The sequence below is a fragment of the Capra hircus genome, chromosome 21 (genome assembly GCF_001704415.2).
Source record: "Capra hircus breed San Clemente chromosome 21, ASM170441v1, whole genome shotgun sequence".
Lineage (NCBI taxonomy): Eukaryota > Metazoa > Chordata > Mammalia > Artiodactyla > Bovidae > Capra > Capra hircus.
In genome coordinates, this window is record NC_030828.1 from 67,548,464 (window position 1) to 67,565,949 (window position 17,486).

A 17,486-nucleotide genomic window follows, 5' to 3' on the forward strand; every position below is an offset into this window, starting at 1 on the left:
CGGGGCTGGCCATCTCCTGCTCTTTATCACTGAGACGCACAGCTTTGTGTGTTAATCTGTGTTCTGTGATTCTGCGTTCTTAGTTACTTGGGCCTTCTGTGATCTTGCCCACTTCTGTACTGGGATCTATTTTAATGCTGGCAAGGTGTGCATTGGTTTTCATTTGAGTTTGAATTTTTGGATGGGCTTTTGGGATGCGTGCTGAACCCCCCGCCCAAGTTTCTGATTCAGCAGGTCTGGGGAAGGGCTGGGTTTCTGACTGGTTCCAGCTGGTTTGGAGCACCTGCTCTTGGCGTGGCCACCCTCTTGGCTGATTGTGGTCCCTGGCGTTCTATGACAGGCCAGTCTCGCAACAGCGCCCAGTGTGCCTGCCTCATCTGAGCCATCTCTCTCGGCATTGGGGGATGGCTGTGGCTGTGTTTAACTGGGGCTGCTTCATACCTGCTGACTTTGATAGGACGTTTGAGTCAGTTTAGTATAAGATGTTAATAGTATAACATAGTATACGATGATAATGTAAGTCTAATATAATAGAAAACCTTCCCTCGGTGCAGTCAGTGCCCTTTGAGGACCCAGCAGCTTCAGCCGTCTTCCAGGGCGGTGCGGGCGGAGCCTTGCTGGGTGGCTGTCCTTGCGCGCTGGAGCTGTGTGCGCTCCGTTTCACACAGCTCATGACTGCTTTGCAGCCCTTCGGTCAGTCGGTAGCACTTAAACCCAGGGGGCCGGCCTGGGCCCCAGCTGCTTCTGTCTCCTCACCGTTAGCAGGCCCCTCCACTCCGCCCTGTGTCAGCGGGCACAGCTGTGTCTGTGTGCGCGTGCCTCATCCTGAGCTTCTGCTTTGGCAAATCAGTCAGCTTCTTAGAGCGGCTCTGTGAGTTTCGTCCTTCCTTTGGAGTAGGCTGGTTGAGGAGGCCGCGTGACACGCCAGGCCATGCGGCCGGCAGCTGGGTCTGCTCTGCCTGCCTGCACTGTCTCTATGGCCGCACTTAGCTGTGCGGGGCAGGGCACACGCAGACCCCTCGGCACGCGGGGCGGTATCGTCCCAGCAGTCTAGCTTAGCGGGTCTGATTCCCAGCTCTCCTTGCCAACGTGTCTGTTGAGGGAGTCTTTTCTCCTACTGTTAGGAGCGTTTTTAATAGTTTTAATAGCTAACTTTTAATTTTTTTTAATAACTGAAATTTAACTTTTATTTCCTTAGTTCCAGAATTACATTTTAAAAGGCTGTAGTAAGCTGTGTCTAAACAAATAATTGTGTGTTTTTAATTTAGAGACCAAAATAAATATAAAGATGCAGCTAGCCTGCTGAACGACGCCCTGGCCATTCGTGAGAAGACCCTGGGCAGAGACCACCCTGCGGTTTGTATACTGGCTCTTCCATCCTTTTCAAGCTTTATTGTCCCTAATACGTTTTTTTTACCCAACTCATTTCACTGTTAAACTCAACAGGGAAGATTTAAGAGCTGCCCTCTCACTGGATGGCGCAGGTAGGACTTGCTGGCTCGGAAGCAGTGTTGAGCCCCGGGGTGGGCAGCTCACACCGAGCAGATATCAGTGTTCACCTGTGTTGTTGATCACCCACCTCAAATGGATCACGTGGGGTGATTTTGATTCTGGATCAAATTGCATGTACTTCTATAAATTTTTCCCTAAAGATTTTGTATTGTCTTTTTATCTATTTTGGTTGGTTTTGTGGCTTCCAAGTGAAATTTAAAAAAAAAATCAAGATCATGTTGGTGCTGCTTTGTTAATGGTCTGTGGTGTTACTTTATGGCCCACCGTGGACAGTGATGTTGCTCTCTCACCTCTGAGTGGAGTCACGGTCCTCCGTTGGCTGGAGAGCACTTCCGTCGCACACTAGGGGTCGTGTGTGTGTGGCGTCTGACGCCCCCTCCGCCTTGGCGCTTACCGTTCTTCCTGGTTCCCTGTGTTGGTAGGTGGCAGCAACTCTGAACAACCTCGCAGTGCTTTACGGCAAAAGAGGGAAGTACAAAGAAGCCGAGCCGCTGTGTAAGAGAGCTCTGGAGATCAGAGAGAAGGTGCGCCCGGGATGGTCCTTGTTCCCCAAACGCCGCACTTCATGCTTTTAAATAATTCACTCTACGTTTTGAGATAGGACCATGGAGACACATTCTCACTGGCCAAGTACCAAAAATAAGCCCTTCAGTCCGGTGTGCAGGCTGAGACGCAGCCGACGGGCCCTGCCTGGGAGTCTCAGGGGAGTCGGGGTGCAGAGGGTGGAGCCTTGAGTTCTGGGCCCTCCAAGCCTGAGGCCTAGAGTGGCCTCAGAGTGACTCGGCTGAAGAAGGAATTTCTGAGGCCTGTGAGTGCCAGGCATGGGGCATTTCATTTACAGTGGGGCATGTGCCTGTCAAGAAGAAAAACATGAAAATTAAATGGCCATCAAATGTGCTTATAAGACTTAACGCAATAGCTTTTCTTTCGAGAACTAAAGAATAGCTCAGGACATAGATGAAGGCACTGTTGTGGACGTTTAGTGTCGGCTCGTGCAGCGCACTGGAGAAGGGAGCGGCAGCCCGCTCCAGCGCTCTTGCCTGGAGAAGCCCAGGGACGGGGAGCCTGGTGCGCTGCTGTCTGTGGGGTCGCGCAGAGTCAGACACGACTGAAGCGACTCAGCAGCAGCAGCAGTAGTACAGTGTATGGTGATTAGGTGTTTTTAGAATGGATCTTGTTAATTTCCACAGTACTCCATAGAACTGTGTATTCAAATGTTGCAGACACTGGGCAGGTCCACGTCATGATATTTTTAATTTGTGTCATTGTAATCAGATGTTATCATATTATCAAATGTTACTTATTGATACTGAGAGATTAATCCTTTAATTTCGAGTCATAATGGCAAGGACTTGGGAAAGGGAAAGTGAAAAGAAGCTCGTCATCCAGTCATACAGGAAGGTCTGTCCATGCTGTCATTCGCGTGATATTTACCAAGAAATGAGATTTTTATTTTATTTTCTATTTACCCACTCAGGTTTTGAGAGGGCTGGGGTTAGAATCAGGGAGAACCACAGATGTCTCACATTGTGGACTATGAACTCCGGATGATGGTCTGTTAGGCTCTTCCGTGTTTATTTGCTCTCATGCACTCATCTGGCAAACATGGATTGAGGACTTGGGACCCTCACTTGATTAGAGGTGATGATTTCGAATTAGCCACAGCCTCTTCCCTGGGAGCACGGCCCACCAGGCAGACGCTGGCTTCTGGCCGAGAACTCAGGGAGAGCGCAGAGCAGCGGCCTCTTCAGGTCCAGGGCTGGGGCTGTGCTGACATGGCCTCCCGCCATCAGTCGGTCTGGAGCCGAGTCTTAGGGCTTCCCAGCCAGGGAGAAGAGGACGACGCAGAGGGTGGGGAGGCGGCTGCCTCGGGGGGGCGCAGGGCGAGACCGAAGGCTTCTTCAGGTCCTGAGCGGGAAGCTCGGTGCTTATTCTTTGCCCTGTGTGCCAGCACCTTCCTAGGTGCTGAGATAACATTGCATCTAGACATGGAGACAGAGCTCTCTGAGGCTTGCATGTTAATAGCGGAGAGTCAGGCGACAAACAGCCAAGTTGATAAATAAGGCAGTTTTGAGTAGTGATACTAGCAAAGAAGGAAAAAAACCGAAGTGGTGTACTTGTGAGTTAACTGGGTGGGGACGGACTCACGGGTCCCTTAAATTGGATATAAGGAGGTCCCTTCTGAGGGGACCTGAGGCCTGCAGGATGAGTTGGTGGGAGTGGGGAGCTGGGTGGGGCTGGGAGAAGACTTTTGGGTGTCTGGGACAGCACATTCGAGTTTGAAGAGCCCTGCAGTGAAGTTTGAAGTGTGAGGACCTGGTTTGTGATCACAGAATCTGGTTTTAAAGAGGGGATGTGTAGGATGCTAGCTGAGGAGCTGGAAGTTCCCTTTGAGGCTGTGAATGCGTGTAATGCCATTAGAGTCAGAAAGGGCTGGGCATGAGTTTGGGCATGTTTAAACTTGGCAGTCTTACTAGATAGCCTTTATAAAATCCGGTTTCTTCATCTTCAGAATGTCCATAATATTACCTACCATGTAGGATTATTGTAAGGATTCAAGACTCCAAAGCTTGGGAAGGAAATCAGCACAGTTTCCTCCCTCCCCCAAGAATAAGACTCAACTAATGCTGGTTATTTTTGTACTGCATGGGTGGCTGTTTAAGTATCATAAGCCTGGAAGCAAGGCACAGTCCTCTTGATGTTTAGGAAGAGCCTTCTCATGGTAGGGTAGGGAGTGGGTTGGATGGTACCCTGTGAAAAAAATAACAAGTGTTTCTAATGCTGTTTTTTATTCCTAGGTTTTGGGAAAAGATCACCCAGATGTTGCCAAGCAGTTAAATAACTTGGCCTTACTGTGCCAGAACCAGGGCAAGTACGAAGAAGTGGAATATTATTATCAGAGAGCCCTCGAGATCTACCAGACAAAACTGGGGCCTGATGACCCCAATGTGGCCAAAACAAAAAATAACCTGGTATGTTGACGGAAGGTCAGCTCTGTAGATAGATTCCTTTCTTCCTGAAGCCTCAGCGCTGTTTCGTAGTTTAACCTGTAGATGAGAATGTGTGCTTCCCCACCGTATGAAGAGTAGTAAGTGCTTTGTTTTATTTTAAGGCTTCCTGCTACCTGAAGCAAGGGAAATTCAAGCAAGCAGAGACCCTATACAAAGAGATCCTTACTCGCGCACACGAAAGGGAGTTTGGCTCAGTGGACGGTAAGAGATGCACTTTTGTTTCTAAGCAGACTAACTGTAGGGTGCGTTAAACATGGGGATTTCCAGTTTAAACCTCGGTAATACTGAGGTCATCACAGTCAGGGTGATGGCCCACTGCCTCCTGTGTTTCCAGGTTGCCCTCACCCAGAGTCTGCGCTTGCTTCAGGCACAGCCTGGCTGCAGTAGCTCCAGAGAGCCTTTCTGGAGTCCTTAACTGCTTTCTTGAATTGTTCTGTGGTCCAGTGGCTCTCAAAGTGCCAGCAGGAACCCAGCAGCTTCAGCACCACCTGGGACCTGTCAGAAATGCATGATCCTCCACCCATCCCAGTCCTGCTGGATTGTCTGACGACCGTAAGGAGCTGAGGCCTGTCTCCTTTATGGTCCTTAAAGTGTTGTAGGTGCTTAATACACAGTTTTGGAATAAATATTTTGTCAGACTTAAATTGCTCAGTAAAACAGGATCTGATTACTTGAGGCATCTGCCCCCCTTCGGTGGCCGTGACAAGAGGGGCTGAGAATGTCGATAGTTGTTACCCGTGTGTTGGAAACCTTAGGATCCGTGGGGGAAAGAGGATGTGGTTAATAAATACTTTCTTTCATGGAGAATTTCTGGAAAGCACTTTTGAGAGCCTTTTAAGAAGTGCCTTCCTTCTCCTCTGTCAGCAAGTGGAGCGGTGCGCCTATCTTACTGTCAGAAGATGGCGATGCCTCTGGCTTGTTCTGGAAACGGACCCTGTCCTCCTCGGCCCCTGCTGGATCACAGCTCACCTCCCTGGGCTTCACAGTCCATAGGGGGCTTCCGTGTCCTCTCCCTGCAGAAGCCGTGCTGGGTTTCAGTTGATTCCAGGCCATCAGCTTAGTGCTGCTTCAAATAAGTTTTACTCAGGGAAGTGATTTACTAACTTTCCTTGTGATTTGCTAACTTCTCTCTACTAAAAAGAGTAGCATGGAGTGCAGTTAATTGGGTTCTAGTTAGAAGCGGGTTTCTGTACTTGGGTTTATCCTCCACACAAACGTTAGGGCACGGGACAGAAAGGTGCAGGTATGCCCTGACTGGCGGCTGGGGCGCGCCTCTCAGGCCACAGGCCGCCTTCGCTGTGCTGCAGCATTGAAAGCGTGACATGGCTTGTTGTCAGGAAATCCATTTCTCCTAACTGAGGTGGATTCTTGTCTAACAATAGGCTAAAACCTCAGTAAACAACAGTGTTGGTTCAGTTCAGTCTCTCAGTTGTGTCTGACTGTTTGCGACCTCATGAACTGCAGCACGCCAGGCCTCTCTGTCCATCACCAACTCCCGAGCTTGTTCAGATTCATGTCCATTGAGTCGGTGATGCCATCCAACCATCTCATCCTCTGTCATCTCCTTCTCCTCTTTCCATCAGTCTTTCCCAGCATCAGCGTCTTTTCCAGTGAGTCAGTTCTTCGCATCAGATGGCCAAAGTATTGGAGTTTTAGCTTCAGCATCAGTCCTTCCAATGAATATTCAGGACTGATCTCCTTTAGGATGGACTGGTTTGGTCCCTTTGCTGCCCAAGGGACTCTCAGGAGTCTCTCCAACACCACAGTTCAAAAGCATCAATTCTTTGGCACTCAGCTTCCTTTATGGTCCATCTCTCACATCTGTACATGACTACTGGAAAACCATAGCTTTGACTAGAGGGACCTTTATCAGCAAAGTAATATAATATCTCTGCTTTTTAATATGCTGTCTAGGTTGGTCATAGCTTTTCTTCCAAGGAGCAAGTGTCTTAATTTCGTGGCTGCAGTCACCATCTGTAGTGATTTTTGGAGACTAGGAAAGTAAAGTCTGTTACTGTTTCCATTGTTCCCCAGTCTATTTGCCATGAAGTGATGGGACTAGATTCCGTGATCTTAGTTTTTTGAATGTTGAGTCTTCCCCTCTCCTCTTTCACTTTCATCAAGAGGCTCTTTAGTTCCTCTTCGCTTTCTGCCATTAGGGTGGTGTCATCTGCATATCTGAGGTTATTGATATTTTTCCTGGAAATCTTGATTCCAGCTTGTGCTTCATTCAGCCAGGCATTTCTCATGATGTACTCTGCATAGAAGTTAAATAAGCAGGGTGACAATATACAGCCTTGACATACTCCTTCCCCAGTTTGGAACCAGTCCATTGTTCCATGTCCGGTTCTAACTGTTTCTTCTTGACCTGCATGCAGATTTCTCAGGCGGCAGGTCAGGTGGTCTGGTCTTCCCATCTCTTTCAGAATTTTCCACAATTTGTTGTGATCCACACAATCAAAGGCTTTGGCATAGTCAGTAAAGCAGAAATATGTTTCTCTGGATCTCTTGCTTTTTTGATGATCCAGTGGATGTTGGCAATTTGATCCCTGGTTCGTGTGCCTTTTCTAAATCCAGCTTGAACATCTGGAAGTTCACGGTTCATGTACTGTGGAAGCCTGGCTTGGAGAATATTGAGCATTACTTTGCTAGCGTGTGAGATGAATACAATTGAGCAATAGTTTGAACTTTCTTTGGCATTGGCTTTCTTTGGGTTTGGAATGAAAACTGACCTTTTCCAGTCCTGTGGCCACTGCTGAGTTTTCCAAATTTGCTGGCATATTGAGTCTCCTTGTGATGATAACAGCATCATCTTTTAGGATTTGAAATAGCTCAGCTGGAATTCCATCATCTCCACTAGCTTTGTTTGTGATGATGCGTCCTAAGGCCCACTTGACTTCGCATTCCAGGATGTCTGGCTCTAGGTGAGTGATCACATCATCATGGTTATCGGGCCATTAAGACCTGTTTTGTACAGTTCTTCTATGTATTCTTACCACTTCTTCTTTGTAGCTCCTGTTAAGTCCATACCATTTTCTGTCCTGTATTTGTATCTTTGCATGAAATGTTTCCTTGGTATCTCTGATTTTCCTGAAGAGATCTCTATAGTCTTTCCCATTCTGCTATTTTCCCCTATTTCTTTGCATTGTTCACTTAGGAAGGCTTTCTTATCTCTCCTTGCTATTCTTTGGAACTCTGCATTCAAATGGGTGTGTCTTTCCTTTTCTCCTTTGCCTTTTGCTTCTCTTCTTTTCTTAGCTATTTGTAAGACCTCCTCAGACAGCCATTTTGCCTTTTTGCATTTCTTATTCTTGGGATGGTTTTGATCACCACCTCCTGTACAGTGTTATAAACCTCCATCCATAATTCTTTAGGCACTCTGTCTGTCAGATCCAGTCCCTTGAAACTATCTGTCACTTCCACTGTGTAATCATAAGGGATTTGATTTAGGTCATACGTGAGTGGCCTAGTGGTTTTCCCTACTTTCTTCAGTTGAAGTCTGAATTTGGCAATAAGGAGTTCATGATTGAGCCACAGTCAGCTCCTGGTCTGGTTTTTGCCAACTATATAGAGCTTCTCCATCTTCGCTGCAAAGAATATAATCAATCTGATTTCAGTATTGACCATCTGGTGATGTCCATGTGTAAAGTTGTCTCTTGTGTTGTTGGAAGAGTTTTTTTTTTGCTATGACCAGTGCGTTCTCTTGGCTAAACTGTTAGCCTTTGCCCTGCTTCATTTTGTATTCCAAGGCCAAGCTTGACTGTTACTCCAGCTATCTCTTGACTTCCTACTTTTGCATTTCAGTCCCCTATGATGAAAAGGACATCTTTTTTTGGTGTTAGTTCTAGAAGGTCTTGCAGGTCTTCATGAATCGCTCAAGTTCAGCATTAGTGGTTGGGGCATAGACTTGGATTACTGTGATACTGAATGGTTTGCCTTGGAAACGAACAGAGATCATTCCGTTGTTTTGAGATTGCACCCAGGTACTGCATTTTGGACTCCTTTGTTGACTATGAGGGCTACTCCATTTCTTCTAAGGGATTCTTGCCCACAGTAGTAGATACAATGGTCATCTGAGTTAAATTCACCCATTCCAGTCCATCTTAGCTCACTGATTCCTAAGATGTCAGTGTTCATTCTTGCCATCTCCTTCTTGACCACATCCAATTTATCTTGATTCATGGACCTAACATTCCAGGTTCCTATGCAGTATTGTTCTTCGCAGCATTGGACTGTGTTTCCATCACCAGTCACATCCACATCTGGGTGGTGTTTTCACCTTGGCTCCATCTCTTCATTCTCTCTGGAGTTATTTCTCCACTGATCTCCAGTAGTTTATTGGGCACCTACCGAACCAATAAATAAGGTGGGGAGTTCATCTTTCAGTGTCATTATCTTTTTGCCTTTTTACACTGTTCGTGGGGTTCTCAAGGCAAGAATACTGCAGTGTCAGTAAGTTTTAAATACTCTTCAGTCTTTTTTTAAAAATGATTGAGATTTAAAATGTTTTTTCAGATATTTAAACAGTTTTTGTGCCAGCACCCCTAACTGAATAATCCGTCTGTTCCCACCACTAAGTCTTCAGGTCTTATTGGTCATATTCTAAATTCTTCATCGAGTCAGAGGTTTTATTGCTGTTGTTAATGGTGGGGGTGGTTTTTGTGTTGAGCTGTTTCTTTCCACTGATGCAGATACTGCTTCTTGTGTCTGTCACACATCTTGGGTGCTGTGGTTTGAAGTGAGGCAGGTGTGGGAGGGGTGAAGGCAGAGTGTGTGATGTGTCAAGGGCTCTCTGGTTAATCTTCCTTTGCAGAATTTCCTTGGCAGGTCTCACTGTCTTTCTTTTGCTTTATTTTTTTAATTGAAGTATAGATTTAAAATGTTAATTACTGCTTTACAACAAAATGATTTGGTTATGAGTATATGTACATTCTTCTTAAAGTGTTCTGCGCTGTGGTTTATCTCAAGACGCTTACTGTCTCTGTGCTGCTCGGGGCCTCGTGGTTTGCCCATCCTCTGTGTGGTCCTTGCGCCTGCTGACCCGGGCCTTCCTCTCCGCTTCCCCCGCCCGCCAGCAGCTCCCAGTCTGTTTTGTCCCCGAGTCTTGTTTGTGTGTCATGGGTAGGTTCCTTTGTGTCGTAATTTAGATTCTCCACACACGTGGTAACCTGTGTTATTTGTCTTTCTCTTTCTGACTTCACTTAGTATGATCCGCCGAGCTGCATCCGTGTGGCTGCAAATGGCATTATTTCATTCTTTATTTTTTCATGACTGAGTCGTATCCCATCGTGTATACGTTATCTGTTCATTTGTCGATGGACATGTGGTTTGTTTCCAGCTCTTGGCTGCTGTGAAAGTGCGGCTCTAAGCATGGGGGTGCCTGTGTCTTTTTGCGGCGGCATCCTCTCTGGGCGTGGGCCGCGGCGTGGCCTGGCGGGTCACACAGTAACTCTTTCTTTGCTGAGAAACCTCCCTGCTGCTTTCTATAGCAGCCGTACCCGCTTACATTCACACCAGCAGGGCAGGAGGCTTCCTTTCTCTCCTCACCCTCTCCAACACTTACTGTTTGTAAACTTTAATTGTGGCCATTCGGACAGGTGTGAGGTGGTACCTCATTATAGTTTTGATTTGCGCATCTCTGATAATTAGTGATGTTGAGCATCTTCTCATGTGCCTGTTGCTTATCTGTATGTCGTCTTTGGAGAAATGTCTATTTAGGTCTTCTGACCATTTTTTGATTGAGTTGTTTGTTCTATTCTGTGTTGCTGAATTGTGAGAGCTGTTTGTATATTTTGGAGATTAATCCCTTGTCAGCTGCATCCTTTGCAAATACTTTCTTCCGCTCTGTAGATTGTCTCTTAATTCTGTTTATGGTCCCTTTTCTGTGCAAGCATTCACTCTTTTAAAACCAATATTTAAACTAGTTTTACTCGTCTCCTATGACGTGCCAAGTAATCATCATGATAGTTAGCCATGTGCACTAGTCTTTCAATGAAGAAAGAAAGCAGCTGAAATCTGTAATGTTACTTTTCCTAGCAGTTCTGTGAAGCGGGTCCCGCCTTACTCCATTTTAGGAGTGAGGACCCCGCGGCTCAGTGCTTTGTCCAGATCAGGAAGTTAGGAGCGGTTGGATCGGGCGGGGACACAGGTCTTGTTCTCCCGAGCCTGAAATATGGCCTCAGTGCGGGAAACCTCAAAAAGAAGTGCGGAGGCGGGAACAGGAGACTCTGCCATTTCATTACCCGATACGTCTTTCGCTGGTTTTAGTGTCTCGCCTTCCTTTTTCCTTACTGGTGTGTGTAGTTGCAGCGCCACTTTACATAGAGTCGCATCTACGATTATTTTCCTTTATGCTGAAAGCTTAGCATGCTTCAGGCCATAACCTTCACTTGCAAGAGTGCTTGCCTGCCGTGTTGCGGTACGTTAGTTGTTTGGAAATTTTGGATGAACGGTATGTGTCAGCGTTCTCAAAAGTTAAGGACCATTTAAAGGAGTATTGATGTGTAGTTTTTTCACTTTTTCTCTCAACATCTTACTTTGTCTCATGTTGGGTTTCTCAAATTCTAAATGGTCCCAAGTGTTACGTGAAGGTTCTAGCATTGAAAGTTCCCTTACAGGGTTTTTACCCAAGCTCCACTGGGAGACGCCTGCAAAGAAACACACCTTCTCTCTGCTAAAGACTGCGCCCTGGGAACCTGAGCAGAGGAGCTGTGAACCCCAGATGCACTAGGTCAGACTGCACTAGGTCAGGATTGCACTAGGTCAGTGTAGACACTCAGCTTGGCTTGTGTTGAGGGAAGTTGAACAGCATCTGCAGCTCGCTAGGAGCACACTTTGGACCCTGCTGGGAAAGAGGCTAGAAAACAAAACACATGTCATCAAATAGCCCACAGCAGACAGGGTCACTTTCACGCCTCACGGGTGCTGGAGAACTGAAGTAATTTCCTTTTTATCTGTGAATCCCCAGCTCTCAGAAATAGTAGGCGTTCAGTAAATGTTTGGAGAGACAAGTCAGCAAACAACAACAGAAAGTCTCCTTCCAAGGACTCGAGCGTGTGTCTGTGTTTTTGACAGTAGCCTCCCTGTCTGGGTAGGCATCTTTGATTCCATGTCTTCTGTTCACAGAATGGGGTGTAAATGGCCATTTCCTCCTTGTTTCTTGGGTCTGGTTCTGCTGTCAGAGTCCTTATTCTCCAGTGTGAAGCCTAGTCTGTCCTAGTTGTGAAAAGTAATATCTCCGAGGAATCATATGGAAAACAAAACGGAAACCTTGCGAACGCTGGAACTTGACAGCTTCTGCGTAGTGGACTGTCTTGTGCCTCAATTCATAGCATGTTATTTTTTCTTCCATAGATGAAAATAAGCCCATTTGGATGCATGCTGAGGAGAGAGAAGAATGCAAAGTAAGAGCACATTATTTTGTGAAGTTTTCTAAATTGAATATGTTGCTTGATAATTATCTACTTGAAATTCTTTGTTGCAATTTAGGGAAAGCAGAAGGATGGGACGTCTTTTGGAGAGTATGGTGGCTGGTACAAGGCCTGCAAAGTTGACAGGTGCGTCTGCTTGCCTGGGAAACAGGCCTCAGCTGTGGGAGGCGCTGGTGCTTCAAGGGCAGCCTGTAAACCACCTCGTGTGTAAAGTTCCGCAGGGTGGTGTGGCTGCACAGGCCCTTATTTGCCCCAGATTCCAGTAAAACTCCATAACTTTGTAAGTGAGATAATTTATACAGAACCCACCTTAATAGGATCCCATGGGCAAAAACACGGGCCCTGTTCATTAGTGCTGTGTCTTAAGGCTAGCTCCCAGGTTGCAGGAGGAGAGATGGCTAAGCGGAAACATAGCCTTTAAGGCCACAGGGTGGACTCGCAGGAACAGGCCGGCAGCCTTGCGAAGCCCCCACTTGGCAGCTGTGTCCAGGTGCACAGCCCATCTCCTGCAGCCTCAGGGCCTCCTGTCTGCAGAGGGCAACGTGGCTCCTCCACCAGCAGCCCGCCAGCCTGGCCCAGTGCTGTTTCCTCTTCTGACTGGAACGCTTTTCTTATCTGTGGTCTTTTCCTGTTTTAACTCTCACTTATCCTCTAAGACTCAGTTTACTAGTCTCCCATTCAGTTCAGTTCAGTTCAGATCAGTCGCTCAGTTGTGTCCGACTCTTTGCGACCCCATGAATTGCAGCACGCCAGGCCTCCCTGTCCATCACCAACTCCCGGAGTTCACTCAAACTCACGTCCATCGAGTCGGTGATGCCATCCAGCCATCTCCTCTGTCGTCCCCTTCTCCTCCTGCCCCCAATCCTTCCCAGCATCAGAGTCTTTTCCAATGAGTCGACTCTTCGCATGTGGTGGCCAAAGTACTGGAGTTTCAGCTTTAGCATTATTCCTTCTGAAGAAATTCCAGGGCAGATCTCCTTCAGAATGGACTAGTTGGATCTCCTTGCAGTCCACGGGACTCTCAAGAGTCTTCTCCAACACCACAGTTCAAAAGCATCAATTCTTCGGCGCTCAGCCTTCTAAACAGTCCAACTCTCACATCCATCCATGACCACTGGAGAAACCATAGCCTTGACTGGATGGTCTCCTATCACTCTTTCAGGAAAACTCTTTTACTCTGAACTCCTAGTTTGGAATAAATACCCCTCCCCGACTCCCCGTAGCCCTCCCCGTGCTCTCTGAGAGTCACATGCTCTCCCCCAGCACCGTGCACACTGTCTCGAGACTCAGAGCATAGCTGCTCTGCCGTTCGTTGTTGAACTGCCGCTGGCGTCTTTTTGCTGCTCTGGGTCTTAGTTGCAGCGCACATGGAACCTCTTTTGGATCCTGCAGTGTCTTTTTGGCAGCACACAGGTTCTCTAGCTGTGGCCCTCTGACCTAGCTGCAGTGCAGCATGTGGGATCTAGTTCCCTGACCAAGGAGCGAGCCCAGAGCCCGTGCATTGGGAGTGCAGTCCCAGCCGCTGACTGGACCACCAGGGAGTCCCCAGCTTACTTCTAAAGCTCCTGTCATCGATAAGAGAAAAGGCTCCTGGAGCTTATCTGCAGTGACGGGAGCCGGGTTCATTCCTCATCGTTGACGAGGCTGCTCTGTGAGCAGCTCAGCAGTGCCGTCTGTGTCACTCCGCTTGGCCTTCTTTTGCACACACAGCCGTCATTCTCTGCCTCGGGTCCCGCTGGTGATGGTTTTGGCTCCGCCCTGCTCCCCCTCCTTGAAGGGGAAGGGGGAGGGTGGATGGCAGCGCTAGAGTGCGTGTCCTCCGCACTGCCTAGCACAGTCAGCTCTGCTTCCGGGGGAAGCCGATGGCCACCAGGCAGACCCAGCGCAGACCTTCCTGCTGAGACGCCCAGTAGGCTGTGTGAGTGGAGAGAGCACTGGGGTTTGTCCCACCAGCCGCAGGCCTCAGTGCCGTAGGGAGGGGATGCATGAGCTAGAAGAGCCTTTTAGAGTTTTATAGTTAAAAAGTACTGTAGAAATTTAACTTTAGCCAGGCCTAAGTATGTTTGTCCTTTAGATGAGGTGCTGTTGATAGTGGCTGCTCCGAAACGTACGTTGAATCGGTTTGTGAATCATGTGCTTTCTCACAGTCCAACTGTCACAACTACTTTGAAAAACCTCGGGGCGCTTTACAGACGTCAAGGCAAATTTGAAGCGGCAGAAACGCTGGAGGAAGCAGCCATGAGGTCGCGCAAACAGGTCAGTCAGCAGCCTTCTGCTTGTAGCTTTGAGTTTGATTCTGTTCCATGAGACTTGTTGAAACACTGGTTTAGAGAGAGGAAACACTGACTGTTTTAGTTTGCACAAATAAACTTGGGCTGCTCAAGTGACATAGACATGACACCACAGGCACAGGCGGCAGGAGCGGGAGCCAGTCAGAGCCCCAGAGCCAGAGACGCCTGCGCCTTCGGGGACGCTGCCAAGAACACAGAAGGGTGCCCACAGAGTGGGCGGATGGGTTTGCAGACCACATCTCTGACGCGGCCTAACATCCAGAAGGTACAAGAAGGAAAGGAGCAGCTCACGGCAAAATGAACACAGGCCCTAAGTCGACATTTCTCTGAAGATGCTGCACAGCCACCAACTGCACGTGGAGGGACACTCCAGGTGGTTAGCCATCTGGGGCTGCAGGTGCACACGGCAGCGAGGCGCCGCCTCACGCCCTCCAGGATGGCTGGAACGAAACCCAGCAGAAATAGCGGGTGTCGAGGAGGGGGTGCAGGGACTGCAGCCCTGCGCGCGGCTGGTGGCGGCGTGGACGGCCCAGCTGCCAGAGAGGGCAGTTGGGAGGGTCCTCTGGGAGCGAGGCCTGGAGCTCCTGCCTAACCCCGCGCACCCACCCCTGGCACCTGCCTGAGAGAGGGCAGCCGGGTGCTGAGGCGGATGCCGCTGGCTCCCCTCCCTCCGCGCCGGGTTCCGTGAAGCTGCTCTGAACGCCTGTCCCCGGGAGGCACAGCCAGGTTCCTGCGAGGCTGGTCACAGTCACCAGATCAGTACACAGCCTGTCTCCGCTGGGCTCCTGTTCAGAGACACCCTCTTTAGTGTGTGTTGTTGACTCAGTAATGTTGACGTCATGGCCGGCAGCACTGAATCCTGCCTGATGGGAGCTCGGTGTCTCCATAAGGCACGTCCAGAGGCGCCCTGAGCACCACTCGAGGGGCCACCGACCAAAACGCAGACAGCACGGTTCTGAGTATCTGAGGCTGGGGGCAGGGCACTGTCTGCAGTGAGGGACGCAGCAGGAGAGCAGTGTGGCCTTCTCCCGTCTTAGTGCGGACGTGCGCGTCGACTGACTTGAGTTTTCCTCCACTCCGCATGTGTCAGTGAATCCCCACGGAAGCACTGAGAGTGTGGATTTGGGATGACAGATCCATTTTGGCCAGTGGGTGAATTGGCAGGTATGGCCTCCATGAGTGATGAGGAGATACGTTCATGGCAGCGTTGGTTTCAGTAGGTTGAACGTCCAGACAGCTGCACGTTCGTCAGCAGATGAATGGATACACCATGTAGTATATCCACGCGATGGAATGTTATTTGGAAATAAAAAGGACCACTGAAGCACTTTGCTTCATCATCTGAGGTGTTTTAGTTATGCTGAAACACGGTTTGTAAAGCACATAGAAGGAAAGGGCTTGTTTTATGCCCTTTAATTACCAGTTTTCAGAATTAAGAGGTTAACGTGTTACTGTACATGTGTACGTGTACAGTACAGTACAGATGGCAGGTTTTGTTTTCTGTTTTTAGGACTGGAGGGGCTGATGTGGTTTTTTTCCCCAGAATGGTGTATGTGCAGGCTATCATGCAGTTGTTGGTTTATGGCGACTTTTGGGCTGGGGTGGAAGTTACCTGTCGAGATTCTGTGCAGAGGGATTAGAGGAGGCCTGGCAGAGGGCCTGTCCATGGTCCTCTCCCTGCCTGTGCCCCTTCCTGCTGCCCTCCCGGGGTCTCCGACTGAGGCGCTGGTGTTCTGTGGAGGGGGACTCTGAGCACGCGCCCTGAGCACGCAGCGTGGGATTCTGGCTCTCAGTCTGTGGCACCCCTGGGTCATTGGGCCTTGCTGTGATCAGCACTGTGCAGAGTCATCAGCCAGCAGCGTTGTGAGCCCGGAGCTGAGCTGCAGACGTTTGAGGAAGGGGTTGCCGGTGCTTTGCTGAGAACGGCCTCTCCTGCCAGGAGGGCCAGGGTCCACTTCACTGAGGCCGTCACAGCAGCGTGTGGTCTGTTTGGGGTTGTGCCCCTCAAGGAGGAAACTGTGAGGGTCAGTGAAGGGATGGTGTTTGTGTGCGCTGTCTGGGTGGAAGTTCCATCTGGAACATCAGGTGGGCGCTACCTGGCCATCAGGTGGCTCTGGAGCACACGTGGGAAGCTTGCCGTCAGGCGCTGGCGCAGGGAGCTGCCCTTGGGTGTGCGCCGGTGACCCTGAGGGTAAGGTGTGTGGCCTGTGCGTCCAGTGTCTCTCAGGAGCTGGAGAGTTTGCCCGGAAAACGCCTTTCATAAGCCAGGGGCTAATTTCTTAAAGCGTTGTACTGAGAACAGTGTAATCCGTGAGTCTTCACCTTACACTTGTGTTGGAGTTGCGGAACACCGAGCAGCTGGTGCTGAAGTGTTAGAGCCTGGGTGTTTCCCCAGCACTTTGCGATGAAACTCCCCAGACATCGTCCCCGTGCGCTCACCAGCTAGACTGAGTATGAGCGTCTCTCCCCATCCGTCCTTCAGGCCTTTTTTCTGGATGCCTTTCAAAGGTGTATACCTTGGTACACTTTCTTCTAAATACTTCAGCATGCACCTCATTACCTGAAGCTCAGAATTTGGTCATAATGTTTTAAACTTTGAGGTAAAAATCTATATATGGTGAAATGTACAAGTCTGCACGTTCTTAAGAATGACTGTTCTCACTTCCCCTCCAAGGTTTAAGAGCTTTTTCCCCCTACTATATGTTTAGTCATCTCAGAAATCCACAATAGACACTCAAAACTAGAGTCAGACGGTCAGAGTCCGAGGATGCGTGGAGGACAAGAGAAGGCCGGTGCAGCAGTTCAGCAAGAGGAAGGTCACCTTCCCCCACACAGGTCTCTGAGGCTGGGGACCGTCTTCCCAGTGGACGCACAGACAAAACCCATGGCCCAGTGCTGGTGGGAGGAGGGGAGGTCGGCAAAAGGCCAAGCCCTGAGCCTTCGGGGTGGGAGCCCTGACTCCAAGACCCTAGACCACCAGAGAACTTGCCCTGGGGAGCATCAGGTAGTGAGAACACACACAAAGGAGAGGCCGCTTGAATGCACGACCTGGCATCACCCATGCACCAGTAGTACCCTGTGCGGGACGCCTCGTCTAAACAGCAAACAAAAAGCAAGCTGCCGTCAGCAGACAGGACTGCCGCCTCACTCAGCCTCGCCCAGCGGAGGAAGAACAGACGAAAAGCTCGGCACAAGTTTCACCCCACGAAGCTTACACAGACCACGGGACCCCCATAGGAGGG

The 17,486-nt window shown here is 49.2% G+C and overlaps 1 long non-coding RNA gene across 8 annotated transcripts in view; it reads left to right on the forward strand.

The window, feature by feature from the left end:
* The window catches only part of KLC1, a 67,033-nt gene that overhangs the window by 31,674 nt on the left and 17,873 nt on the right, over positions 1-17,486 (forward strand). For all 8 annotated transcript variants that reach the window (XR_001919855.1, XR_001919856.1, XR_001919857.1 and 5 more), the window contains exons 6-12: positions 1,269-1,356; positions 1,935-2,036; positions 4,311-4,484; positions 4,625-4,724; positions 11,877-11,926; positions 12,012-12,079; positions 14,101-14,209. This is a non-coding gene — a long non-coding RNA (kinesin light chain 1). The remainder of the gene's footprint in view (positions 1-1,268; positions 1,357-1,934; positions 2,037-4,310; positions 4,485-4,624; positions 4,725-11,876; positions 11,927-12,011; positions 12,080-14,100; positions 14,210-17,486) is intronic.